Genomic DNA, 27,503 nt, shown 5'->3' with positions numbered 1-27,503 from the left:
AGCAGCTGACAGAAATCTTTGTCTCTCCCTCTCCCTCTGTTGCTCCTTCAAATAAATAAATAAATAGGTCTCTTATAAATAAATAGGCAATGAAACACACAGTGTCAATGAAATATGGCCAACTGACTTTGTAATAAATACCTCAAAGATCTGATCAATAAAATGTGCAAGTGTTCATTTTCTAATGAAATGCTCAATAAAATCTTTAGCAGGTATAAAAGTTTAATAAGCTAAATATAAAGGAAAACTCAAATTCTAGCAGGTGTGCCCCATACAGAAAGACCCTCGGACACAGAATAACTACTCCTTGGCTCTCTCCTAGAAACTCAGTTGAGAGAATGGTTCAATTGTATTTAAAGCCACACCTACAAAGACTCACTGCAGTGTAAGGATTACAGCGAACGCTTAGAACAGAGATGCTCGCTGCAGAGATCTAAGCAAACCAGCTATTCCATTTAGAGGAATACTGTGCAGCCCTTCAAGACAGACCAAAGGGCCATGAAAACAAGGTCACAAAGTTAAGGCAACTGCTGATGCAGGCCTTGAGGGTATGTTGGAATCTTCTGTAATCTTCTTATAACTTCTATACATTCGAAATTACTTCTAATTATAAGGTGAAATATGGGGCATTGTGGCACAGTGGATTAGGCCATCTGCAATGTTGGCATCTTATATCAGCACCAGTTTGAGTACCCACTGTTCCACTTCCAGTCCAGCTCCCTGCTGATGTGCCTGGGAAAGAAGCAGAAGATGGCCCACGTGCTTGGGTGCCTACACCCACATAGGAGACCCAGATGGAACTCCACGGTCCTAGCTTTGGCCTGACCCAGCCCTGGCTGTTTTGGGCCATTTGGGGAGTAAAACAGTGGGTGCAAGGTTGGTCAATCTCTGTCTGTCTCTGTCTCTCTAACTCTGCCTTTCAAATAAGTAATTTTTCAAAAAGAGAGAGAGAGAGAGAGAGAGAGAGAGAGAGAGATACATGTACAAGAAAGTGCAAGATGAAATGAATACTAACAGTGGAGGAATGTTACAAACACTATACCTACACAGAGAATGAGAAGAAAATGACACAATGGAAAATGAGTGTTCAGACAGCGGGATCATGGATTTGTCCGTCTGGCCACATATTTACTAGAATCTTAGCATTCCCCATCACCACCTCACCCTCCCAAAAAAGAACCCAAGCTAAATACAGTTTGAAGGCAAAGGGTGCAAGCTTTGTGCAGGTGAAAAGGCGGGCTGAGTCACCTCTTGGGAGAAATCCCACTCAGGTGCCCAGGCAGCTGGCTTGGCAGGCAGCGCGGTCGCTGTGGCTTGGGTCCTGGAGCACCAGGCCTCAAGGATGCAGTGGGAAGGCCATGAACTCCAATCAGCCTGAATGTTCAGTGACTAAAAACTTCCTGAGTGAGCAACCACACACGCTCCCAGGGTCGCCAACACGTGAACGTGCAGCTAGAGCAGGCACCCCAAGATGTACCATAATCTCAGGAAAGTTCCTAATGCCCAGCACTAAGCCAAGTGCTCCCTACAGAATCCGCAAATGCTCCATTTCACAAGAGGAACTAAGGGGTCCAGTCAGTACCTCAATGATGCGTCCCTATAACGAAAGCCTAGGACATCACAGAACAACTCTGCCCCTGGAGATGAGCAAGAACCTTCTGTCTTCAGAGGCAGTGGTGAACAGGAAGAAGGTGTGACCATCAGGCCTGAGGTCAGCTAGTTCTGCAATCAGCCTGGGCCATCCTCCCAGGACCGGTCAGAACGTTAGGGATGTGCTTGTAGAGTGGAGCCCTGCGCACATTTTACAAGGCTCCTGGACAGAGCAACAGGGGCCTCTAGCAGCACGTAGGGAGCAGACCTCCAGCCTGCTAGGACACAACTGGGGGACAGGAGGCAGAGGAGCCAACACTTCATCCTGAGCAGACCCAGGTACCACAGCATGGCTGCACACTGACCTGGCCACACCTGTCGAGGGGAGTATAGCACCTGTCTTGGCCATGCCCATCCCCACCACATGTGGAACAAAGACCAATTTGGTCATGTTTCCAGGCACTCCTAAATTCACTGTGTACCCACCCACCTGCCTGCCAGGCAAGACTCAGGGAGACAACGCAGGAGCACACAGTGGCAGATACTGCTTCTCTACCAGGTGAGAGGTCAGGTCCAATCCTGACCTCACAGCCAGGCACAAGCACAGGCCCTGCAAAACAGCACCCAGGGATGTGCAGGGCTCAGCTTGCCAAAGAAGTTCCATTTAATCAAAGATCCAAAGAATGTGCTGCTGCCCCTTAAACATTGACAAGCGAACTACTAAGCAAAATCACAAACATACATCAACTTTTGAAGCAGCAGACGCAACAGGCTGATTCACGAACCTGGCACAACTGCACCAACAGCTTCTCCACCAGCGCCGGTGGGCAGAGGTGCCTGTGCACCTGTCACACAGACATTCTTGGCTTCTTTGTGGCAGACAGGACCTCAGCGCTGTCTGTAGTGTAAGCATTGTCCAAGAGCAACAAGGACGTTCCCACAGGGTCAGGCAGGGCCCACAGGCAGCAGGCACCCACGTCACCAGGAGGCAAAGGCGCACTGAAGAAATGGGTCACACGTCCATCATCAAATTGGGTATTCTGGGGACAGACAGCCCTGATATCAAATAACCCTTGAAAGGACATAAGACAGCAAGGAATGCTCAGGCTGAATTCAGGAGCCGACAAAGAAAAACTCAAGTTTTCTCTCACTTCAAACTTCCTAACCAGACAACTATAAGACCAAGTATGACAAGGTTTTGGTGTCATAGGGAGTATTCTTTTCCTTCTATCAAAGTTGCTTTCACGATTACAACAAACATCTCCCAAAATGTTCCTCAAAAGAGAGCACTGGCTCTAGAAAGTGTGAGCTCTTGTCCAGGCACCAACCCGGCACTGTGGCAGCTGCTGGCCAGACTGTGGGCTCACTAGAAACTACTGGGATACCTCAACAGAGCTCAACCTGACCCAACAGAACCCCTATTACCGGGCAGCCCCTGGGATACACCAACCTGCGAGAAAGCGGAGCGTCCCTATGGAAAAACCCTGCCCACTGTCTCTTCAGCACCCATCCACATATGGAGAGGGTGAAGGCCGGAGAAAACGCCCAGGTCAGCAGAGCACGCGCATGGGAGGACAGGAGACGTGACAGACAGGCAGAGTGTGTTTCGTTGTTACTTGTGCTATCTGTTAGGGGTAGCAGAGTGAGACACAATCCAGTCAAAAAACAGCCACTGAGATGGCAGTTCAGCTGGCCACCTTCACCACAGAACTGAAGCATCCAGCGTGCCAGATGCAGTCCCAAACATCTGGTCAACCCAGATGCTCTGCTGCAGATCCGCCCCAAGACGAGGGCATGTATCCAGTCCACGAGTGGGTAAGTGCAAGTCACAGTGCAGCTCAGTGACAGCTTCCACATGGAGTTCCTCCTGGGAGGTACCAGGCACAGGACCACAAAGGCTCAGCCAGGAGGGGTGCAGCCACGACCACCACCACCGCCAACAGCTCCCAGAGTCAGGAACTTAGGACCTGACACACGTAGGCCCTCAATCAGGACAACTTTACCCGCTCCCCAGTACACTAGACAATGTCCCAAGATGCTCTTTTTTGTCCCAACTGGGGGAGGGAGAAAGTGCTGTTGACATCAAGTGGGCCAAGACAAGGGCTCTGCTAAACACCCTCCAGTCAGCAGGATGCCCCCACAAAGAAGGATGTGGTCCCCCAAGGCAGGAGCATGGGAAGCTGGGGTCCACAGGGAGGGTGAACTACTAACCAGTCTGAAAAAGGTGGGAATAAAAAAAAAATCCTACTCTGTGTCTGGGAAAAGCAAGCACCAAGACCCACAGTTTAGGCAGTCTGCAACGCCCTACACACAGGCCTGTGATTTCACTGGAGAAATACCGAGCCAGGGCAGAGCCCAGCTCAACCCTGCACAGACTTCAAACCCTGGGAGAGAGGACATGGGTGGCTGGAGGAAGCAGAGCTGCCAAAGCTGAGGGCATGATCAGATACGAGGAAGGGAGAGCACAGCGCTCCAGGGTCACCAGCAGTGAGCCCCTGCTCCAAACGCCCCTCTGCGAGGCTGCCAGGACGCCATCCCTGCAGGAGAGCAGTCGCCACCGGAAGACGCACAGGACCCACAGCCAGGAAACACCGCCAGGCACCAGCCCTTCTTTCTCAGTGTGTAGGACTGCTGGCTCAGCTGGCCGCAACACTGGCTTTGGCGGGACTCTGCTGGACAATGCTGTTTCCAAATGCCAGCCTTTGACATTGCTTGCTGCACAGTTATACTCAATAATTTCTGATTTAAGATTCTTTTTTCGGGCCCAGCGCTGTGGTGCAGTAGGTTCATGCCCTGGCCTGAAGCGCCGGCATCCCATATGGGCACCAGTTTGAGACCTGGCTGCTCCACTTCTGATCCAGCTCTGTTATGGCCTGGGAAAACAGTGGAAGATGGCCCAAGTCCTGGGGCCCCTGCACCCACGTGGGAGACCCAGAAGAAGCTCCTGGCCCCTACTTAGGATCAGTGCAGCTCCGGCTGTTGCAGCCTTTGGGGAGTGAACCATCGGATGGAAGACCTCTCTCTCTCTCTCTCTGTCTTTCTCTGCCTCTCCTCTTTCTGTATAACTCTGACTTTCAAATAAGCAAATAAATGTTTATTTAAAAAAAATTTTTTTTTCCCTAACAAACTCTCAAACACTGAGCAGTGATGAAAAGCTCACACAGGAACCTGGTCTGACTGCTGCTTCTTCATGGTACAGCAAGCTGCTGCAGAATGGGTACAGGACCAGACAAAAAGCTGCAATGCCAGAAGTCCAGGCTGAGTCCATCTGGCCCGCAGCGGGGAGTGTGCAGCTGTCTGCTGCCAGGGAATCACCTTTCCCAGGAGGACCCCAGCCCCCAGCAGCAGGGAAAGGGACAGCAAAGCTCCAATTAACGCCACGGTTATGTTCTTAGACTCTAAGTATTCAAGGGCATCTATGAACTACGACTGAGACAAAAGTTAGAGAAACCTGTGCTTCATACGTTTCCCAGAGCCTGGCAGAGAGGAATGTTTCAGCCAGCTTTACCGTCTGTAAACATGAACGCACCTACTGCTAACTGATCTTTAAAAATGGTCGGTGTGGCTGGCATTGTGGCATAGCAGGTTAACCACTGGCTGCAATCCCAGCACCCAATATGGGCACCGGTTCAAGTCCACTACTCTGATTCCGATCCAGCTCCCTGGGCTCCTGCACCCACGTGGGAGACCTGGACGAAACACCTGCTCCTGGTTTTGGCCTGGTCCAGCCCTAGCTGTTGTGAGCATTTAGGGAGTGAACCAGCAGATGTGAGAGCAAGCTCTCTCTTTCAAAGAAAATAAATAAATCTTTAAAAAGAAAAAAAAGTCGGTAACATCATTGACCTCGAAAGTGCAAACCAATGAGATGCAGTGTCTGAAGTGGCCTACACCAAGCACGATGGACAGGGGAAGACACCTGTGGGGGCAGCACCTCCAGGACATGGCCACTGACTCCGTTTGCCTTCCCCCTCAGGAACCTCTCCAGCCCTGTCCACAGTCACAGTTGTGCTACTCACCTAGCAACCCTGTGTCCAGGGCCAAGAGGGGTCGGGGAAGCCTGGAACCCTGAGCTTGTCCACTGCATACAACTAAGCACAGAGCGATCACTGTGAGCATACCGCACTCTGCAAAGCCAGTTTTTCTGTTACCACAACACATTCACTCATTCTGCTCATCAAATTTCTTTCTTTCTTTCTTTCTTTCTTTCTTTCTTTCTTTCTTTCTTTCTTTCTTTTTTTTAAGATTTATTTACTTGAAAGGCAGTTACAGAGAGAGAGAGGCAGAGGCACAGAGAGAGGTCTTCCATCTGCTGGTTCACTCCCCAATTGGCTGCAACGGCCGGAGCTGCACTGATCCAAAGCCAGGAGCTTCTTCTGGGTCTCCCATGCAGGTGCGGGGGCCCAAGGACTTGGGCCATCTTCTACTGCTTTCCCAAGCCACAGCAGAGAGCTGGATCAGAAGTGGAGCTGCCAAGACTTGAACCAGCAGCGCTCATGTGGGATGCCGGCACTGCAGGCAGCGGCATTACCCGCTACACCACAGCACCAGCCCCTCATCAAAGTTTCTTAACAGAGGTAAATTAACTGCTCCTTCACCAATTCCTCATCCAACATGACTGGTCTGCTGGTGAGGCTGGGAGATGTGGGCCCCTGGCCATGACAGCTCACATCCCATCAGAGAACCTCCTAAAGGGGAGTGCAGACGTGGGTGAGTGCTGGAAGGATCCACGGCAGACCTCAGGCTGCTCTGAAGCCAGGGATAAGCTGCCCAAGGACCCAGACAGAGCTGCTGCCATATTGTAAAGAGTAACTGAATTTGCAGTCCAAGAGAATTATAATTGCAATATTACCCTTACAGTATTTTTAGGCATCAGTTGTGAAATAAGAAGACTGAGTTTAAGAAAGCCTTCTTCCAGTGGAAAAGTCTAAAATGTTTTGTACTACAGCTGGTAAAACATCCTTTGTAGCATTTTTAGGTGGTGATTAAACTGTGTAAACAGCACTCTGAAACTGTGCCATGATGTGGAGGACACGTGCTACCTGGTGGCCCAGCTGCTGGGAGGGGGTCCTGCAGGCTCTGAGCGCTCAGCTGCTGGCCCATGGAGGCTGCCAGAGACCAGCCTACTCCAGGTCAAGGAGTCATTTACTCCACAGCCCAGTCAGTTTGCCATACTCTTGGTGACCCAAAACCATGGTAAGTAAATACTTCTGGTTACTCGATAGCTTCTGAATTGAAATCCCTGGAGAACTATAAGTCAACAAAACCCTGCATGTGCTGGTCTACCACCCACGCCCTCCCTAACAGAATAGAGTCCCACCCTCTGCCCATCCTATAGGTGCAGCGTTACCATGAAACCCCCCAGTTATGATCTCACCTGTGGCTTCCATACACAAAAGGAGAAGACTGGGGGCAGTGGCCTGCCAAGCCTCATACCCATGGCCACCTGTGGCTCTATGGCCAAAGCCTGCCCAGGTAATAGCGCTCCCTTTCTCCAGGAGCCTTCCACCCTCCAGGTCCGAAACCCTCCTTTCCATACCCATCCCCAGCCCTCCATCGGGCTGGGGCCCCGCTGCCCCTCCTCTGTCTCCTGCGCAGCTTCTGCAAGGGCAGTGCTGCTGAGGATGGATGGCGTGCCCAGGCCCTCTTGTACTGGGACCAAGGGGCGGACGCAAGGGAGCTGATTCGCCTAGGAGAATCCGCACGGTCCACACCCAAAGCCTGCGTGTGTGTGTGTGTGTGTGTTCACCACCACCCTCCTAACAGGAATCTGCTCCTGCTTGTATGTTGTGTGTGTGTGTTCACCACCACCCTCCTAACAGGAATCTGCTCCTGCTTGTGTGTGTGTGTGTGTGTGTGTTCACCACCACCCTCCCAACAGGAATCTGCTCCTGCTTGTGTGTGTGCGTGTTCACCACCACCCTCCCAACAGGAACCTGCTCCTGCTTGTGTGTGTGTGTGCGTGTTCATCACCACCCTCCCAACAGGAATCTGCTCCTGCTTGTGTGTGTGTGTGTGTGTTCACCACCACCCTCCTAACAGGAATCTGCTCCTGCTTGTGTGTGTGTGTGTGTGTTCACCACCACCCTCCTAACAGGAACCTGCTCCTGCTTGTGTGTGTGTGTGTGCATGTTCACCACCACCCTCCCAACAGGAATCTGCTCCTGCTTGTGTGTGTGTGTGTGTTCACCACCACCCTCCCAACAGGAATCTGCTCCTGCTTGTGTGTGTGTGTGTGTGTGTTCATCACCACCCTCCCAACAGGAATCTGATCCTGCTTGTGTGTGTGTGTGTGTGTGTTCACCACCACCCTCCCAACAGGAATCTGCTCCTGCTTGTGTGTGTGTGTGTGTGTTCACCACCACCCTCCTAACAGGAACCTGCTCCTGCTTGTGTGTGTGTGTGTGTGCATGTTCACCACCACCCTCCTAATAGGAATCTGCTCCTGCTTGTGTGTGTGTGTGTGTTCACCACCACCCTCCTAACAGGAATCTGCTCCTGCTTGTGTGTGTGTGTGTGCATGTTCACCACCACCCTCCCAACAGGAATCTGCTCCTGCTTGTGTGTGTGTGTGTTCACCACCACCCTCCCAACAGGAACCTGCTCCTGCTTGTGTGTGTGTGCGCGTGTTCACCACCACCCTCCCAACAGGAATCTGCTCCTGCTTGTGTGTGTGTGTGTGTGTGTTCATCACCACCCTCCTAACAGGAATCTGCTCCTGCTTGTGTGTGTGTGTGTGTGTTCACCACCACCCTCCCAACAGGAATCTGCTCCTGCTTGTGTGTGTGTGTGTGTGTTCATCACCACCCTCCTAACAGGAATCTGCTCCTGCTTGTGTGTGTTCACCACCACCCTCCCAACAGGAATCTGCTCCTGCTTGTGTGTGTGTGTGTGTGTGTGTTCACCACCACCCTCCTAACAGGAATCTGCTCCTGCTTGTGTGTGTGTGTGTGTGTGTTCATCACCACCCTCCTAACAGGAATCTGCTCCTGCTTGTGTGTGTGTGTGTCACCACCACCCTCCCAACAGGAATCTGCTCCTGCTTGTGTGTGGCTGTGTGCGTGTTCACCACCACCCTCCCAACAGGAATCTGCTCCTGCTTGTGTGTGTGTGTGTGTTCACCACCACCCTCCCAACAGGAATCTGCTCCTGCTTGTGTGTGTGTGTGTGTGTGTTCACCACCACCCTCCTAACAGGAACCTGCTCCTGCTTGTGTGTGTGTGTGTGTTCACCACCACCCTCCTAACAGGAATCTGCTCCTGCTTGTGTGTGTGTGTGTGTGTGTTCACCACCACGCTCTTAACAGGAATCTGCTCCTGCTTGTGTGTGTGTGTGTGCGTGTTCACCACCACCCTCCTAACAGGAATCTGCTCCTGCTTGTGTGTGTGTGTGTGTGTTCACCACCACCCTCCTAACAGGAATCTGCTCCTGTTTGTGTGTGTGTGTGTGTGTTCACCACCACCCTCCTAACAGGAATCTGCTCCTGCTTGTGTGTGTGTGTGTGTGTGTTCACCACCACCCTCCTAACAGGAACCTGCTCCTGCTTGTGTGTGTGTGTGTGTGTGCATGTTCACCACCACCCTCCCAACAGGAATCTGCTCCTGCTTGTGTGTGTGTGTGTGTTCACCACCACCCTCCCAACAGGAATCTGCTCCTGCTTGTGTGTGTGTGTGTGTTCACCACCACGCTCTTAACAGGAACCTGCTCCTGCTTGTGTGTGTGTGTGTGCGTGTTCACCACCACCCTCCCAACAGGAATCTGCTCCTGCTTGTGTGTGTGTGTGTGCGTGTTCACCACCACGCTCTTAACAGGAATCTGCTCCTGCTTGTGTGTGTGTGTGTGCGTGTTCACCACCACGCTCTTAACAGGAATCTGCTCCTGCTTGTGTGTGTGTGTGTGTGTTCACCACCACCCTCCTAACAGGAACCTGCTCCTGCTTGTGTGTGTGTGTGTGTGTTCACCACCACCCTCCTAACAGGAATCTGCTCCTGCTTGTGTGTGTGTGTGTGTGTGTTCACCACCACGCTCTTAACAGGAATCTGCTCCTGCTTGTGTGTGTGTGTGTGTGTTCACCACCACCCTCCCAACAGGAATCTGCTCCTGCTTGTGTGTGTGTGTGTGTGTTCACCACCACGCTCTTAACAGGAATCTGCTCCTGCTTGTGTGTGTGTGTGTGTGTGTTCACCACCACCCTCCCAACAGGAATCTGCTCCTGCTTGTGTGTGTGTGTGTGTTCACCACCACCCTCCTAACAGGAATCTGCTCCTGCTTGTGTGTGTGTGTGTGTGTTCACCACCCTCCTAACAGGAATCTGCTCCTGCTTGTGTGTGTGTGTGTTCACCACCCTCCTAATAGGAATCTGCTCCTGCTTGTGTGTGTGTGTGTGTGTGCGTGTTCACCACCACCCTCCTAATAGGAATCTGCTCCTGCTTGTGTGTGTGTGTGTGTGTGTGTTCACCACCACCCTCCCAACAGGAATCTGCTCCTGCTTGTGTGTGTGTGTGTGTGTTCACCACCACCCTCCCAACAGGAACCTGCTCCTGCTTGTGTGTGTGTGTGTGTGCGTGTTCACCACCACCCTCCTAACAGGAATCTGCTCCTGCTTGTGTGTGTGTGTGCGTGTTCACCACCACCCTAACAGGAATCTGCTCCTGCTTGTGTGTGTGTGTGCGTGTTCACCACCACCCTCCTAACAGGAATCTGCTCCTGCTTGTGTGTGTGTGTGTGCGTGTTCACCACCACCCTCCCAACAGGAATCTCTGCTGCTGCTGCTTTCAGTTTCATGCCAACTGCATGAACGGGAGGTCCATGTGCTGTTCCAGAGCAGGTGCTGGGGGTTCTAGCAAGAATCATTGCTCCACGTCTGAGATTTAAATGACTGACTTCTAAATGAACTCATAAAAACATTGGAGCGACAGCTTGAATCCCAGTTGCTCTGCTTAAATCCAGTTCCCTTGGAAGACAACAGATAACAGTTGTAGTACTTGGTTCCCTGCCACCCGTACGTGAGACCCAACGGACTTCCTGGCTCTTTGCTTCAGCCTGGCCCAAACCTGACTGTTGTAGCATTTTGAGGAGTGAACCAGAGAATGGAAGATAGATAGATAGATAGATAGATAGATAGATAGATATAGATCTCTGTTGCTCTGTACTTCGAAAACTAAATCAATCTTTTTTAAAAAAATAATAAAGCCTATTCATAAACAGCATTTTCTAAGGTCTTCAATTTCATATAATTTCTAGTTAAGAACGTAAGAGCTTCAACTTCTTTGACTTCAAGTTCAGCAGTCTTCTCCTGCTAGTCGAAACTCTCAAGGAAAAATTATTTTCTGATCTAATGACATTTTCATATCTACCAGCTAAAGGCTCAACTGAAGTAAGCAGTGTATCTCAGTCACTGATGAGAGTGTTTAGAAAAATGCTAGTATCCACATGGCCAGTGTCCAACATTCAAAACTAAATGTAACAAACATTTGATTGACAAATGGATTTAGGATCAAAACAAAACAAATGGCCCACAGAGTTCCTTCCCACCTCCCATAAAGTCTGGCACAGCAGCTGTCTCAGGTCTTCCAAAGCAACACACAACACTTTCACTAACTCTTTGGGACTAATTTCCAGGTAGACTAAAGCTTATTGTTTTTAAATGCAGAGCCCTGTGTTTTTGAGGCACACCTCACAGTCCTTAATCACCTGGTCAGGCCAGCCTTGCATGGGCCAGATGGGGAGACAGAGAGGACTTGTGACTCAGCCAGCTTCAGGAGGACACTGCAAGCATCCTAAAGAGAAGCTGCAGGGGCCGGCGCTGTGGCGTAGCGGGTAAAGCCGCCACCTGCAGTGCCAGCTTCCCATACGGGCGCTGGTTTGAGACCCAGCCGCTCCACTTCCAATCCAGCTCTCTGCTATGGCCTGGGAAAGCAGCAGAAGATGCCCAAGTCTTGGGCCCTTGCACCCACGTGGGAGACCCAGAAGATGATCCTGGCTCCTGGCTACGGATCAGTGCAGCTCCGGCTGTTGCAGCCATCTGGGGAGTGAACCAGCAGATGGAAGACCTCTCACTCTCCCTCACTCTCTGTCTCTCCTTATCTCTGTGTGTAACTCTGACTTTCAAGTAAATAAATAAATCTTAAGAGAGAGAGAGAGAGGCAGGCAGGCAGGCTGCAGCCTGATGCCCCGGGTAGCTGGGCTCATACAGGGGATGGGACTCTTCAGAAGAGGCACTTTCTTCTCCAAAATGGTTCAGAGGAATCATGGGTTTTTTTTTTTTTTTTTCTCCTTTAGAGTGTGGTTTAAAGGACTTTGACAGTAACAAGTGGTTCATCCATGTTTCCCCTAGCAGATGCCAACTGAGAACCTACCTCAAAACTTCTAGGCTTACAACTACACACAAGACCATGGGTCAGTACCAGGAAGGCAAGGGGCTCAGAGGTGGAGAAAGGGGGTTCTCAGATCCTGTGTATCTTTGTCTCACTAAGAAGGAAAGAATACAAGCTAAGCAAAGACGTTCTATAAAGAGTGACCTGGGGAAGCTGGAGGCTAGAGACTCAGGGCCAGTACAACAAGGTCTTTGACCCTCACGGGGAGGCTGCTGCTCTCTACACACTTCAATATTGGAGCAACTGTAACCAGATTGCATACATGTGCCCTGGCTCTTTTTTAAGTATTTATTTATTTGTCTGTCTGTTTGAGACGGACAGCGTCAGACAGACAGGGAGAGACATCTGAGGGGGAGGGGAGCATAAGTGAATGGATCTTCCATCTATTGGTTCACTCCCTAGATGGCTGCAACAGGCAGGGCAGAGCCAGGCTGAAGCCAGGAGCTCCATGTCCAGGTCTGCAACAGCACTGGCGGAGGTCCAGGCACTGGGGCCGTCCTCTGCTGCTTTCCCGGGCCATCCGCAGGAAGCTGGAACTCAAACGGGCACTCCTGGTGGGATACTGGTGCTGTCACAAGCAGCTGCTTAACCCACTGGGCCTTAGTGCTGGGTCCCACTGCTTTCTGTGTGGAGATGTATGTGTTTACTCAAAAGCAGAGTGACAAAGAGAGAAGGAGACACAGAGGAAGAGGGAGAATCTTCCATCTGCTGGTTCAACTCCCAAATGCCTTTAACAGCTGAGACTGGGCCAGGTAGAAGTCAGGAGACAGGAACTCCATGGGCAGAGGAACCCAAGCAGTGGAGCCAGCATCCACTGCCTTCCCAGGTGTCGGCAGGAAGCTGGAGCAGAAGAGCAACGGCTAGGACTCAAACCAGTACTCCAATATGCGATGCCGGCATGGGGCACCCAGCACCACAAGCAGGAACTTAACTCACTGTGCCACAGAGCCCAACTGGCTTAGCTCTCAAGTGGCTTTTCCCCTATAAATCTACTGAGGAAGACTCTAAGGCCACTAAGTCACCAGAACACACAGACCCAACAGCTTACCCATCAGTTACCGGACTGTCTAAACTTGGGCCACAGCAGACAGGTGGGGTACGGGCTCCACGCGAAAACCCCCGCTCTGCCGCTCACCAGCTGCTGGCCTTGACAGGCTCTGTCCCCTGTCTGACCGACTCTTCGTCTGAGAGCCAGGGAGAGGAACGTCTCCCCAGCCTTGCCTGAGGACTGAGCGACCTCGTCTGCAGAGCAAGCCACAGCTACTTCTACGGCTAATCACACACAAGACACACCAGCTGTTTCTGACCAAGGAGCGTCACACCATACAACGAGCCTTCCGGACCACACTGAAGCCCGCCATGCCCCACACACTGCTGACTCGTCTCCGAGCAGAGCTTCACCAACCACCTAGTGAAGTAGGAGGCTCGGCTCTAACTCTGAGAACAGAAAACTGCAGGAAGGGGTCCCTGACGCGGGAAAGAAATCAAATGGAAACCAGAGCTTTCTATGCCAAGATGCTGGCACACAGCTCAACAGTTCAGCAAGGCAAGGATCCCAAACCCAAAATACTATCTAGGTTTTAAGTGTCCAAGTGTGCTCTGGAGCATGGGACTATGGGAATATGCTGCAACAGATACATCTCACACACACACACACACACACACACGCAAAGCCAGCAAGCAGGGCTACCTCCCTCTAGGCCCCCGCACAAAATTGTGGGAGGCTGCCACCAAATCCAACCAGCTCATCCTCAAAAGGACACTGCTCTCAGGTCACCTGTGTTACTAAATAAGAACTCTCATCCCAGAAAGTCCCACAAGGCCACACAGAGGCAGAGCTTATCAGGGGAGCACCGCTACTTCCTCAGCCAGAGCCTCCCACCAGGAAGTAACAGCAAAGTAAAAAACCAGGCCTAAATTCTAAGTTTGCAATTTATCCACGGGGAAGTCAGGCTCTCTAAGCCATAACTTAGTCTTCCACAAAGTGGGACTGACAGCATGGGCCCACCCTGGGAGGGTTGCTGGACACCATGCACCAGGACAACGAGTGCACCTTGGAGAGCTCGCTCTGTGGAGTCTAGCGTGCAGCACACACAGACCTCATGGCAGGAGAGGATCCCAGGTCTTCACGCTCCCAACACTCTATCCACAAGGGCTCTTGACCACTGACCCCCAAGGGACCGGCCACAGAAGGCTGGTAGCCACTTTGTCCCACCCTGTGTGGAAAGGGGAGTCAGCCGTCTGTCAGGTCCAGGACGGTGAGAGGGTGGGCAGCTTCCAGGCAGCTCCCAGAACTCTGCAAGGGCCTCAGGCTGCTAAGTTCCATGACCATTAAAATCAGGATGAGAGCTACCTGAAAACAGGAGGGAACAAAGAATTACAATTGAAGCTGCTGGGGCGGAGGGGCAGGTGTTCCCACAAAGCAGGGAGGCACCCCAAATGGGCACAACTTTGTGTCCTGGATGCCCCACTTCTGATTCAGCTACCTGCAAATGCTCTTGGGAGTCAGAAGGTGAGGGTTCAAGTATTTGGGTCCCCACCACCCATGAAGACTCAGATGGAGTTCCAAGCCCCTGGCTTCAGCCTGGCCCAAGACCCGGTTTTTCTGGCCATTTGGGGAGTAAACCAACAACGCAAGATTGATCTCTCTCTCTTCTCTGCATCTCCCTCCCTTCCCCTCTGTCACTCTACCTTTCAAACAAATCTTAAACAAACAAAAAAGCTGTTTTAACAAATTTTTCAGAATGAATACACACTGCACTTCAAAGCTTCACTCAGGGACCAGCACTGTGGCATAGCAGGTAAAGCCCGACGTATCCGTAAGAGTGCCGGTTCAAGTCCTGCCTGCTCCACTTCTAACTCAGATCCCTACTAATGGCCAGGGAAAGGCAGTGGAGGACGGCCCGAATGTTTGGACCCCTGCCACCAGTGAGGGAGACCCAGAAGTTCCTGGCTTTGGCCAGACCACTGCCGCCATCCGGGGAGTGAATTAGGGAAGACAGATCACTCTATCTCCTCCCTCTCTGTGTAACTCTGATTTTCAAGTAAATAAAAAAATACCACTAGTAGTATGAATAAAGCATCTGGCTGGAACGCCTCCGCCGCAGGTTCACCCCTGAGGCTGCCTCACACGTGACGAGGCTCCAGAAGCAGACGTTCTCCCTTCCTGGGCTCCTAACCTGCAATCTGGAACAGTTTCTTAGGAGACACAGAGGCACTCTCAGCTTCAGTGGCTGACTGAGAACTCCACACACAAGTCTCACCCGCATCTGCGCCAGTCAGAAACAAGGAAAGGGAGGGTGCTAGGCCAGTCTGGGGTTTTACTTCTTATCACGAGCTCCAAGCACCTAACCAGACATTTCCAGGCCAGGGGCCCAGGGTGGGCTCCAGGCTTTAGGGCACATGACCCCACAGCCCCAAATATCAACTGTCAGAAGACATGTCCCGTGGCGCCAGAACTGTGGCGCAGTGGGTTAAAGCTCTGGCCTGCAGTGCCGGCAGCCCATATGGGTGCTGGTTTGAGCTCCGGCTGCTCCTCTTCCAATCCAGCTCTCTGCTATGGCCTGGGAAAGTAGTAGAAGATGGCCCAAGTCCTTGGGCCCCTGCACCCGCATGGGAGACCTAGAGGAAGCTCCTGGCTCCTGGCTTCAGATTGGCACAGCTCCGGTCGTTGTGGCCATCTGGGGAGTGAACCAGTGGATGGAAGACCTCTCTCTCTGTCTCTACCTCTCTCTCTGTAACTCTTTCAAATAAATAGAATAAATCTTAAAAAAAAAAAAAAAAAAAAAAAGAAGAAGAAGAAGAAGATGATGATGACGACATGTCCCTAAAGGTGTCTTCCTGCTCTACCCAGCCCTGGTCTTCTTCGTTCCCAGCATCCCCTGCCTTCCTAACTGTCCCCTCTCTGCTGGAAAGGAGAGGACAGCACCAGCTCAGGGAATGCTGGGGGAAAGGCAAGCTCAGGCCTTTCCTGACACACCAATCTTCTAAGCTCTGGGCCCGAAGCACAAAGTCCGCTACTGGTTCCGTCTAAGACTCAAACAAAGTAACAGCTCCGCAGTCTGTGACTCCAAAGATCTCCAGACAATTAACAGCACTGTAGCTTCCCCAGAAAGGAAAAAAGCTACAGAAGGTATCAAAACTGACCACCCACTTTCACAAGGGCCAGTAACTGATACAAATCCATGCTCTGCGCTGCCAATAAAGCTGAAGAGACCCAGCAAATGGCAAAGGAGACCGGACCACAGAGGCCACCTCCAAATCCTGCCGAGAGCGCTGAGCCAGTTCTGTCGGGGTCGGCCTATGGCACAGCAGTCAAGGTGCTACTTGGGACGCCTGCACTCTGTCTCAGGGTGCCTGAGTTCCAGTCCCAGCTCTGCTCCCAACCCCAGCTTCCTGATAACACACCGCAGCAGGCAGCAGAGGACGGCTCGAGTACTTGGGTCCCAGTCATCTGCAGGAAAAACAGACTGAGATCAGCGCTCCCGGTTTTGGCTTGCCCTGGCGCCACTGTCAGGGGCACCTGGGCAATGAGCCAGCATACTGAAGATGAAGATCTCCCCTCACCCCTCCAAGAAAAGGAAGGACCAGGGTTGTGCCGCATCAGGTTAAGTTGCAGCTTGGAATGCCGATGCTCCACGCTGGAGTGCTCGTCCAGCTCCCAGCTGCTTCTGCTTCTGCTCCAGCTCCCTGCTAATGCACCGGGGAGGCAGCAGCTGATGGCCAAGTGCTTGAGTTCCTGCACCCACACCAGAGACCCGGGTGGAGTTCCTGGCCCCTGGCTGTTGTGGCCATCTGGGGAGTAAACCCCAGCAGATGAAGATCTCTCTCTTCTCTCTCTCTCTGCCTTTCAAGGAAGGGAAGAAGGGAGGAAGGAAGGGAGAAAAAGGGGGGGGGGGGAGGAAGGGAGGGAAGGAGGGAGAGAGAAGAGAAGAGAAGAGAAGAGAAGAGAAGAGAAGAGAAGAGAAGAGAAGAGAAGAGAAGAGGAAAGGAAACCAGTTCTTGTCACTGTCACTGTCCCTGCACTGTCTTTAGCATAACCATGCTTGGGGCCAGCATTGTGGCACAATGGGTTAGGCTGCCTCCTGCAATGCCAGCATCCCAAATGGGCATCGATTCGAGTCCTGGCTGCTCCACATCCAATCCAGCTCCCTACTGATGCTCCTGGGAAAGCAGCAGTAGGTGGCCCAAGTCCTTGGGCCCCTGCACCTACATGGGAGGTCTAGAAGAAGCTCCTGGCTCCTGGCTCTGGCTTAGCCCAGCCTTAACCATTGAGGGTATTTGGGGAGTGAACCAGAGGATGAAAGATCCCCTCCCTCTCCCCACCCTGTAACTCTACCTTCCAAACAAATAAAGTGAATCTTTTTTAAAAAATATTTATTTATTTGAAAGAGTTACACAGAGAGAAGAGAGGCAAAGAAAGAGAGAAAGGGGGGAGGGGTGTCTTCCATCCGATGGTTCACTCCCCAGTTGGCCACAATGGCCGAAGCTGCACCGATCCGAAGCCAGGAGCCAGGAGCCTCCTCCTCCAACGTGGGTGCGGGAGCCCAAGGACTTGGGCCATCCTCTACTGCTTTCCCAGGCCATAGCACAGAGCTGCACTGGAAATGGGGCAGCCGGGTCTTGAACTGGCACCCATGTGGGATGCCGGTGCTTCAGGCCAGGGCATTAACCTGCTGTGCCACAGCGCCAGCCTCAAATAAAGTGAGTCTTAAAAAAGAGAGAGAGAGAGAGGGAGGGAGGGAGGCAGGCAGGCAGGCAGGCCCGGGCACTGTGGCGCAGCAGGTTAAAGCCAAGGCCTTGCAGAGCTGGCATCCCATATTGACACTGTTTTAAATCCCGCCTGCTCCAGTTCTGATCCAACTCCCTGCTAATGAGCCTGGGGAAGCAGCAGAGGATGGCTCAAGTACTTGGGCCCTTGCACCCAAGGGGGAGACCTGGAAGAAGCTCCTGGCTCCTGGCTTCAGACTGTCCCAGCTCCGGCTGTTGCGGCCATTTGGGGAGTGAACCAACAGAAGGAAGATTTTTTCTCTCTCTCTGTAACTCTGCCTTTAAAATAAATTTAAAAATCTTTAAGAGCGAGAGAGAATGTGTTGTGCCTGCAGACAGTGGTCTGAGCAGGACGGCGGTGAGACTGCACACCAGCTCTGACCCTGTATATACGTCAGAAGCCCTCCAAGTTTGCACTGTCTCCAAGTGGGTGGGCAGGAAATTGTTAAAACCTATGAAATATGGCTCACCAACTGCAGAAACCGGGAGCAGAGCAGGGCAGCGGGCTTGCTTCTGGTTCACAGCCAGCACTGTGGCACAGATTAAGTCACTGCCTGCGGGCCGGCGCCGGGGCTCACTGGGTCAATCCTCCACCTGCAGTGCCGGCATCCCATATGGGCACCGCGTTCTAGTCACAGTGGCTCCTTTTCCAGTCCAGCTCTCTGCTGTGGCCCGGGAGGGCAGTGGGGGATGGCCCAAGTGCTTGGGCCCCTACACCCACATGGGAGACCAGGAAGAAGCACCTGGCTCCTGGCTTCAGATCAGCATAGCGCCGGCCATGGTAGCCATTTGGGGAATGAACCAACGGAAGGAAGACCTTTCTCTCTCTCTCTCTCTGTCTATAACTCTACCTGTCAAAAAAAAAAAAAAAAAAAGTCATTGCCTGCAACACCAGCATCCTGTATCAGAGCAACAGTTTGAGTCCTGGCTGCACCATTTCTGATCCAGCTCCCTGCTAATGCACTAGAGAAGGCAAGGAAGATGGCCCAAGCACCTGGGTCCCTGCACCCACAGTGGAGACCCTGACAAAGTTCCAGATTCCTGACTTCAGCCTGGTCCAGCCCCAGCCACTGTGGCCGTTTGGGGCAGGATCCCATGGACGAAAGATCTCTTTCCGTCTCTCTGCATAATTCTGCCTTTCAAATAAATAGAAGACTCAGAGCCAGTGTTCAACACTGAAACACTGAAAAATACTGAACTACTGAAGGAAAACACTATACTTGGAAAAAAAAACCAACATAGGAAAAGTATAATATGAGTTTCCTAATACTTATACCACCAGCTTTTGTAGTTTACATCACCCAAAAGGTTTCAAAGCTTGGAGACAAACCTGGCACCATGCAGAATCCAGCTGCAGTTGGTGAGCACACCCTGCCTAAGCCAGCTGGGCCTGCTGGCCACCGTGAAGTGGCCAAGCAGCACCCTCCACACCCCGCCTCCCTGGCCTCCCCTTTAGGAGAGCTCTTCCCCATCTGGTCAGCCCTGGGGCCTGGCTTGTGGCTGCGCTCCTCCTGGAGCATCCCCACAAAGGGCCACCCTCTGCTAGGCACTCCCCTCCCCTTGGGAACCACCTATCACAGCTGAGCAGACCACTGTTTCCCATCAGCCCCCAGGGCTCACAGAGGGGCTGAACACCACATAACTGCCCCGACCAAGCCACCCAAGTCTTTTTCTACCCAACAAAGTCTTCAGGCAAGGAGCACAGAGCCAGAGCTACTAGTGGCTGCCTCTCCTCAATCAGCCAATAGCATCCTCACCCCTTCACCCACCAGCCAGGTCCCTACAGGACAGTATGGTAGGATTTACCAAACAGGCAAACCAAAATGAGAACACAATGTATTCACAAGTAAATCTATATTTAGGTGTACATTTTAAAAACTGTATCTGATAGTAACCAGCTGTGTACATGTAATCAGTAGAAGACTATGATTTTAAACAATGGAAAAAAAAGTCGCATGCAAGGAAAAGAAAGTGCAGGAAGGAAAATGAGTTCACGATGGAAAATGCAAGCGGCCAGTGCCAGCAGCTCCTGAGACTGCACTGAGGCGCAGTGTCTCCCTTGGCCTGGCGCCAGCGCGGCTCTCATGCACCGGAGAAGTGTAAACCGGCTGTGGCTCACCTTCCAGAAAGGATGCAGGGTCACCGTGGCACGGCCGGAAAGGAGCAGCTGTCAAGCTTCGCAGCTTGGTAACGCCCCTGCCCCCAGGGTCTGGCTGCTGGGGCTCTCCAGAGCCAAGCTCCAAAGCCAGCACTGTGGCATCTCTCCCAAAGACCGCCCTCCCATGGTTCCCGAAGGGGAAGCCCAGGCTGTACTACCTGCTGAAGTGCCCCATACATGGGGTCTGACCTAGCCCTTCCCTCCACATCCCAAGGATGGTGGATTCTCTCACTGAGCTGCATGGAGCCCAAGGGCTGAGGTCCATGGGGAGAGGGGCACTTGGTGGTGATTGTGTAGAACACGTGCCCCCGGTGCCACCATGGGACACCTTAGCAATGAAGAGTGCAGTCAAGGCCTCAGAAGAGCCCTCCTAGTTAGACGTTGCCCAAAGCAGCAGAGATCACCAGGGTTCTCCACGGGAGGAAAGCAGCTCTGGGGGCGGGGGGCCGCTAGAGCGATCTCCCCCGCAGAGTGCTCCCACACTCTGCCTGCAAAGGCGCCTCTCAGACAAGGCTCTTGCACAGGTTAGGGACTCGGGGTAGGGTCCCGTACAGTGGTCCAGTCAGACCTCACCACCAACGCAGGGAGCCTCGGCTCAGGACACTAGAAACACAACACCCAATTCTGCACCCCCAGTCTGACCCAACATTTAAGACTCAAAACTTCCCTAGAAGGACCTTATGTAAAATCAACGGCTCTGAAATAAAACCTGTCAAGGGCCAGGTAGGTCCTAAAGAGCAAAAAGAAGAATTTCCAGATTACAGAGGTGTAAGAACACCACCCTTCATCTGCTAGGCTCAGGATGAACTGTCTGACCCACTTTCCCAGCTGCAGCTCCAAAACTATAAGCCCAGGCCACGCACTCACTCTCGCAAGGGCAGGGCCTGTGCTGATGTCAGAGGCAAAGGTACAGCTCTCTGCCACAGAAGCTGGGCTGTGAAGCGCTGACGCAGGGCAGGCGCTGGCATCGCAGCAACAGCCCCGCTCTGGGCAAGCTTCCTGGGGACCACGCTGGGTCCAGCCAGCCCAGCCATGCCTTCCTCACACCTGATCACCCTTCAGTCAGGGGCCCCGAACAAGACACCGCTGCTTCACGACAGGTTCACCAGGTGCTGTGGCACGGGAGGTTATGCCACCACCGCCTGCAACGCCAGCATCCTGTGAGTGCCAGTTCAAATCTCGGCTGCTGCACTTCCAATGTGCCAGCAAAGGCAGCCAAAGATGGCCCAAGTATCTGGGTCCCTAGATGGAGTTCCAGGCCCCTGGCTTCAGCCTGGCCCCAGTCTGGCCCAGCCCTGGCCACTGGAGGAGTGAACCAGTAATGGAAGATCTCTTGCTCTGTCTCTCTGTAATCCTGCCTTTCAAATAAATAAATCAATATTTAAAACAAAAACAAAAAAACACGGGGCTGGAGCTGTGGCTCAGCAGGTTACAGCCGCAGCCGGCAGCGTCAGTATACCATATGGGCAACATTCAACTGCCAGCTGCTCCATTTACTATCCAGCTCCCTGCTAATGAGCCTGGGAAAGCAGCGGAGGATGGCCCAAGTCCTTGGGGCCCTGCACCCACATAGGAGAACTGGAGGAAGCTCCTGTCTCCTGGCTTCATCCTTGCCCAGCCCCAGTCATTGTGGCCATCTGGGGAGTGAACCAGTGGATGGAAGACCTCCTTCTGTTTCTCCTTCTCTAACTCTGCCTCTCAAATAAATAATCTTTAAGGGGGGGGGGGGGGGACAGCGCTGTAGCGCAGCGAGTAGAGCTGCCACTTGCAGTGCCGGCATCCAATATGGGCACTGGTTCGAGTCCCAACTGCTTCACTTCCAATCCAGCTCTCTACTATGGCCTGGGAAAGCAGCAGAGGATGGCCCGAGCTCTTGGGTCCCTGCACCCACATGAGAAACCCAGAAGAAGCTCCTGGCTCTTGGCTTCGGCTCAGCCCAGCTCTGATAGTGGCAGCCATTTGGGGAGTGAACCAGCAGATGGAAGACCTCTCTCACTCGCTCGCTCTCTGTAACTCTGCCTTTCAAATAAATAAATAAATAAATATATATATATATCTTAAAAAAAAAAAAAAGAAAACAGATTCATGGGAGCAGGTGTTTGGCACAGTGGTTCAGATACCACTTGTGGGGCTGGCATTGTATCACAGCGGGCAAAGCTGCTGCCTGAGACACCGGCATCCCATATGAGCACAGGTTCGAGTCCCGGCTGCTCCACTTCCAACCCAGCTCCCTGCTACGGCCTAGGAAAAGCAGCAGAGGATGGCGCAAGTATTTAGGCCCTGCCACCCACGTGGTAGACCTGAATGAAGCTCTCCGCTTCGGCCTGGACCAGCTCTGCCTATTGTGGTCACCTGGGAAATGAACCAGTAAATGGAAGCTATTTCTCTCCCCACCCCTTCCCCTCTCTGTCTCTCCCTCTGTGTAACTCTGACTTCCAAACAAATAAATACGTCATGACTTGGAACACCCACATCCCATTACTTGAGTGCCCGGTTTCAAGTCCCTGATCAGCTTCTGACCCAAGTTCCTGCTGATATGCACCCTGGGAGGCAGTGGGTGATGGCTCTTTGGGTCTCGGACATCGACACGGGAAATCCAATGCAATTCCAGGCTTCTGCCTTCAGCCTGGCCCAGCCTAGCTGTTGTGGACATTTCAGGAATAAAACAGCAGATGGAAGGTCTTTCTGTACTCTCTCATCGTGCTTTTCAAATAAATAAAAACAAATACAACTTTTCAACACTGAGGAATTTTAAATCAATTACAGACCTTATCCTATATGAACACTGGTCCACCATCTGTCACAAACACACAACAGCACTGTGAGATGGCAGTAACAGGAAACCAGGTGCAGGATGCTTGGCAACCCTTGCTGTCTTTGTGACTGCTCCGTAAACCCCGCACAAGAGTCACCGCCTAGAACATCCTCTCTGAAGCACACTATTCTTGCCATGAACCCTAGCCTGGATCTCATCTAGTGAGGAAGCAATGAGACGGTTCCAGACTCTGGAACATTCTATGAAGATTAGCCTCATATCAAAAATAAATAAATAAAAGCTAGCTATAAAAGGAAAAAAGGGGCTGGTGCTGTGGCATAGTGGGTAAAGCCATGTCCTGCAGTGTCAGCAACCCATATGGGCGCCGGTTCTAGTCCCAGCTGTTCCACTTCTGATCCAGCTCTCTGCTGTGGCCTGAGAAGGCAGTGCAGGATGGCAGTCCTTGGGCCCCTGCACTCTTCCCCCTCTGGAGAAGGAAGCTCCTGACTCCTGGCTCTGGATTCATCCTGCTCCAGCCATTATGGCCATTTGGGGAGGGAAGCGGCAGATGGAAGACCTCTCTCTGCCTCTCTGTAACTCTGCCTTTCAAATAAATAAATAAATCTTAAAAAAAAAAAAAAAAAGTGTGTGTGGGGGACACAAGGGACCTGTTCTAGAGTAAAGGAAACTGAAGAGATACATGAATGGCGGTGCGTAACGGAAGAAGGTTCAGGGGCCACTGCATGTGGAGAACATGTCCACAACCACCGCGCAGCTAAAGAGTGAAGCTCAGGTGGCACAGAGGCCGCCGTGTGAAAGACCCTGTGGCGAACACTACGCCTGCAAGTTACTTTCAAATGGTTTGGCAAAAGTAAAAAAAGAAAGCAAAACAAAAGGAGCAGCTAACCCAGTCTTGCGATGCCAACAACCCCAGTCCAGCTCCCACCTAACACGCCTGGAAAGGCAGCAGATGACCTAACTGCTTGGGCCCCTGAAACCTACACAGGAGACCCGAATGGAGTGGCCAGCTCCCGGCTTTGGTCTGGTCCAGATTTGGCTATTGCAGGCATTTAGGGAGTGAACCAGCAGATGGAAGACCTCTTTTTCTGTCTCAGGGAGCTGGATGGAAGGGGAGCAGCCGGGACTTGAATCAGCACTCCTATGGGTGCGGGCATTGCAGGCACTGGCTCCCCCATTTCAGCATTTCTAAGTGTACGGGTCAGTGGCATTAAGTATATCCACTTTGCTGTGCAAAGTCACAAAGTGTTTTTACCTGCTTTCCAAAATATTTTTATTGCAGTAAAATACACCAAATGAAAGAGCTGTCTCCTTTTAAATCATACTTCCACAGTAAACATGGCGGGGCAGGAGTCACGTTTTTAACCACTCGAGCCCATCCTCATTTGGAAGGCCTGCACGTTGGCACTAACCAAGCACCAGAGGCAGGGTCTGGCCTAGCAGTTACAGATGTTTGCAACCCATGTCAGAGTTCAGGCTGGATGCCCAGCTGTGGCTCCTCAATCCGGCCTCCTGCTAACTCCAAGCCTGAGAGGCATCAGTGACAATCAAGGGCTGAGTGCCTGCCACCCACGGGGAAAGCCTCACTTGGGTTTCCAGCTCCCAGCTTTGGCCCCAACTCAGTCCCAGCTGCTGCAGGCATTTGGTGACTGGATCAGAGTGTGTTTTCTATCTCTTCCCCTCTCTCTCTCTCCTTCTCTCCCTCTCTCCCTCTCCCTCTCCCTCTCTCTGCCTGTCAAATAAATAGGCAACAAGGATTGGTATTGTGGCATAACAATCAAGATACTGCTTGGGACACCCCCATCTCATTTTAGATGACATGGATTCAAATTTCTGCTCTGTTTCAGACCCAATCCCTCTACTGTGCACCCTGGAGAGCGGCAGGTGATGGCACAAGTAGTTGAGTCCCTGCCAAACACACTGGAGACCTGCATAGAGCTCCAGGAACCTGGCTTCAGCCTGGCCCAGCCCTGGCTACTGTAGACATCTAGGGAATGAACCAGCAGATGGAAGACAGAAGTCTGTATCTCTCTGTTATGCCTTTCAAATAAAATAAACAAAACTTGTAAAAAGCAGCTGCGGCAGGCATTGCAGCAACACCAGCGCTCCTGGTCAGAGTGCCAGTCTGAGTCCCAGGTGTGCTGCTTCTCCTCCAGCTCCCTGCTAAAGCAGCCCAGGACGCCCCAAGCACGGGGCCCTCCCACTCACACGGGAGACTCGTCTGCAGTCCTGGGCTTCTGGCTCCTGTGGCCACTTGGGGAGTGATCCAGCAGACGGAAGCTCTATCTCTTATGTCATTCTGTCCTTCAATTAAATAAATAAATCTTATTTTTAATTTTTTTTTTTGACAGGCAGAGTGGACAGTGAGAGAGAGACAGAGAGAAAGGTCTTCCTTTACCGTTGGTTCACCCTCCAATGGCCACCGCGGCCGGCGCGCCGTGCTGATCTGAAGCCAGGAGCGAGGTCCTTCTGGTCTCCCATGGGTTGCAGGGCCCAAGCACCTGGGCCGTCCTCCACTGCACTCCCGGGCCACAGCAGAGAGCTGGCCTGGAAGAAGGTCAATCAGGACAGAATCTGGTGCCCTGACCAGGACTATAACCCGGTGTGCCGGCGCCACAGGCAGAGGATTAGCCTATTGAGCCACGGCACCAGCCAAATAAATAAATAAATCTTAAAAAAAAAAAAAAGGACTAATTTAAGAAAAAAGATCTAGGGAAAGCCAGATGCAGGATGCAGCATGCAGACATGTTTGGAATACTGAAAATGGTGAGACAAGCAGATGTGTGACCAACATACCACAGCCCAGGTATGAGAACTCTGAGCAAAAAACATGAAAAATAACCGGAGTCACCAGAGACCCCAGGCTGAGAAAGATAAGGACACAGCAAGGTAGAGAACACGTCTGAGACCCACAGAACACAGAACACGTAACAGAACCCGGCGCAGACCAAAGGCCTGGGGGAAAAGGCAGCCACCAAGAAGTGGACTGGTCAGAAAAGGTTGTACAACCTCTGGGGGGTTTCCACCCAGGGAAATTTCTTCAGGCCAAGAGGAAGAGCGTGGAGAACACAGAATCACGGAGAACAGGGCAGCCGTGGACATCCTGGACAAGAGCCCAGGGCAGAGCACCTGAGGCAGGGCCTCCACAGAGGAGGAACAAAGTGACAGGCTAGGAGGAGGGGGCAAGGCACCCGGGACGCAACAAGCAAGTGCCCAGGAAAGGGGGAAGGGCAAGGCCAGAGTGCAGGGATGAGGATGGCGAGTCCACAGTGTGCAGCTCCCAGCTCCCAGCAGAGCCGGCGACAGAGGCCCTGGCCACGCTAGACCGAGACCACGGCCAGGCGGCTCGCAGGCTCAGCAGCAAGGTCAGGGGTCCAAGGGCCACGTGCAGGTCCTGTCCCCAGCCACCAGGGACACAAAGGGAGAAGTGGAAAGCGAGCTCAGAGAACTTCAGTGAGGCTTCGAGCCTTCCCTGCCAGCCACATCAGCCTCTGACAGACCAACACAGCGCTGTCACCAGGAGCTGTAGCCCTCCCGACTGCGAGAAAAGCAATTCCAGAGAGAAAAACAGGCTGGAGAGCGGGCCTGTAACCCCGAGCGGCGCACAGGTGAGTTCTGGGAGAGAGGGCAGACACAGAGGCCTCCAGCTCCACAGACACCCGGAGGACACAGCCCTGCACAAGGCACGTCCCTGACACCCAGACAGGCCTTCAACACTCCCACTCCCTGCGGGCTGCAAGCTGATCTGAAATGCACACGGGCCAGGCCCCAGCCTGGCCGCTGGTACAGAGGGCACCTGATCCTGTCTGGGGAGAAAGGACGTCACCACACACCCACCTGCACCAGGCCCCTGGGCAAACTCCAGGTGGAGAGCACACACCCATCTCTTCTGCAGGGGCCACCAAGGCCCTTCATATCCTGTCAGCTCTAGCCATCGTGAGCCTCTGTATACTACCGTCTCCGTTCGAACGGAATCCTCAATCAAGTGCGCTGGTAAGAGATGTAGTGCCTGGAAAAGTCCTTCCTTTGCAATGAGCTAGTTCTCCTAACACATTCAAAGCCGCCTGGAGTCTTGGCTTAAGAAGAAAACGTTCTCGACTGAGAGGCTGGGGACAGACTTCGTGCAACCAGGTACGTGTGATCCACGCCACACCCCACCACCACTGGGACCCGGCCTTTCTCCTCTCTCGAGAACCCATCAAACACTTCCCCACATCCCCGGGAAAACACACCCTGCCTGTGGCCTCACAGCAGACATCGCCTGTTCTCAATATTCAAACGACTTTTTCAAGGGCCTGGTTCACACTGAACAAGTGAAAACCTGCAGGGACCTAAGCGCCACTTGTCCAGAGCCACAGCAGCACTTCCTCCCCGGCGAAATGCCCCTTGAGCCTGTCTTCCCATGGTGGGAACGCGCCCGTCGCCACCGGCCATCCACCAGCGGGCCTGGCGCGCACAGCTGCCAAGGGAGAGGCGTTTCCGCACCAGCGTGCCTCGGGCACCAGCACCGCCGAGCAGAAAAAGCAGGTGGGCTCTGCCCTAGCGCGATCCCTTTGCACAAGCAAAGTGCCGCGCTGGGGAAGCACTCTCCCCAGAGGAACTGGCCGTGTTCCCCCCTCATTCCTACAACGCCTCCCAGGCCGCCACCCCGTGCCCGACCCCATCTCTCACCAGCGTCCATCAGCCACCCACAAGCACCAAAAACCCAGCCGAGGCAGCTGAGAGGCCGAGGCCACAGAAAAGGGCTGCCCGCTCCTCCCCTCCACAAGCTGCCTCTGTCCAGGCCCCTCTCCCCAGGATGCCCTGTGAGCTCCCCACCACTCACACCCAAGAGCCGAGC

General features: G+C 52.7%; 2 protein-coding genes across 3 annotated transcripts in view; one reads left to right on the top strand and one right to left on the bottom strand.

Moving 5' to 3' along the window:
* Positions 1 to 27,503, top strand: part of RNPS1 (RNA binding protein with serine rich domain 1) — a 426,882-nt gene that overhangs the window by 158,819 nt on the left and 240,560 nt on the right. The gene's annotated exons all lie outside the window — the stretch shown is intronic.
* Positions 1 to 27,503, bottom strand: part of PDPK1 (3-phosphoinositide dependent protein kinase 1) — a 91,811-nt gene that overhangs the window by 60,815 nt on the left and 3,493 nt on the right. The window contains exon 1 of one of the 2 annotated variants that reach the window (XM_062180774.1): positions 14,063 to 14,086. The exons of the other annotated variant lie outside the window; for it this stretch is intronic. The gene's annotated coding sequence lies outside the window, so the exon portion shown is untranslated. Of the gene's footprint in view, positions 1 to 14,062; positions 14,087 to 27,503 lie in introns of those variants that run through there. 2 annotated transcript variants of the gene reach the window in all.

Source organism: Lepus europaeus, chromosome 21 (genome assembly GCF_033115175.1).
Source record: "Lepus europaeus isolate LE1 chromosome 21, mLepTim1.pri, whole genome shotgun sequence".
NCBI classification, from domain to species: Eukaryota; Metazoa; Chordata; class Mammalia; order Lagomorpha; family Leporidae; genus Lepus; species Lepus europaeus.
The sequence above is the reverse complement of the archived record's forward strand: the minus strand, read 5'-3'. Positions and strand labels throughout refer to the sequence as shown.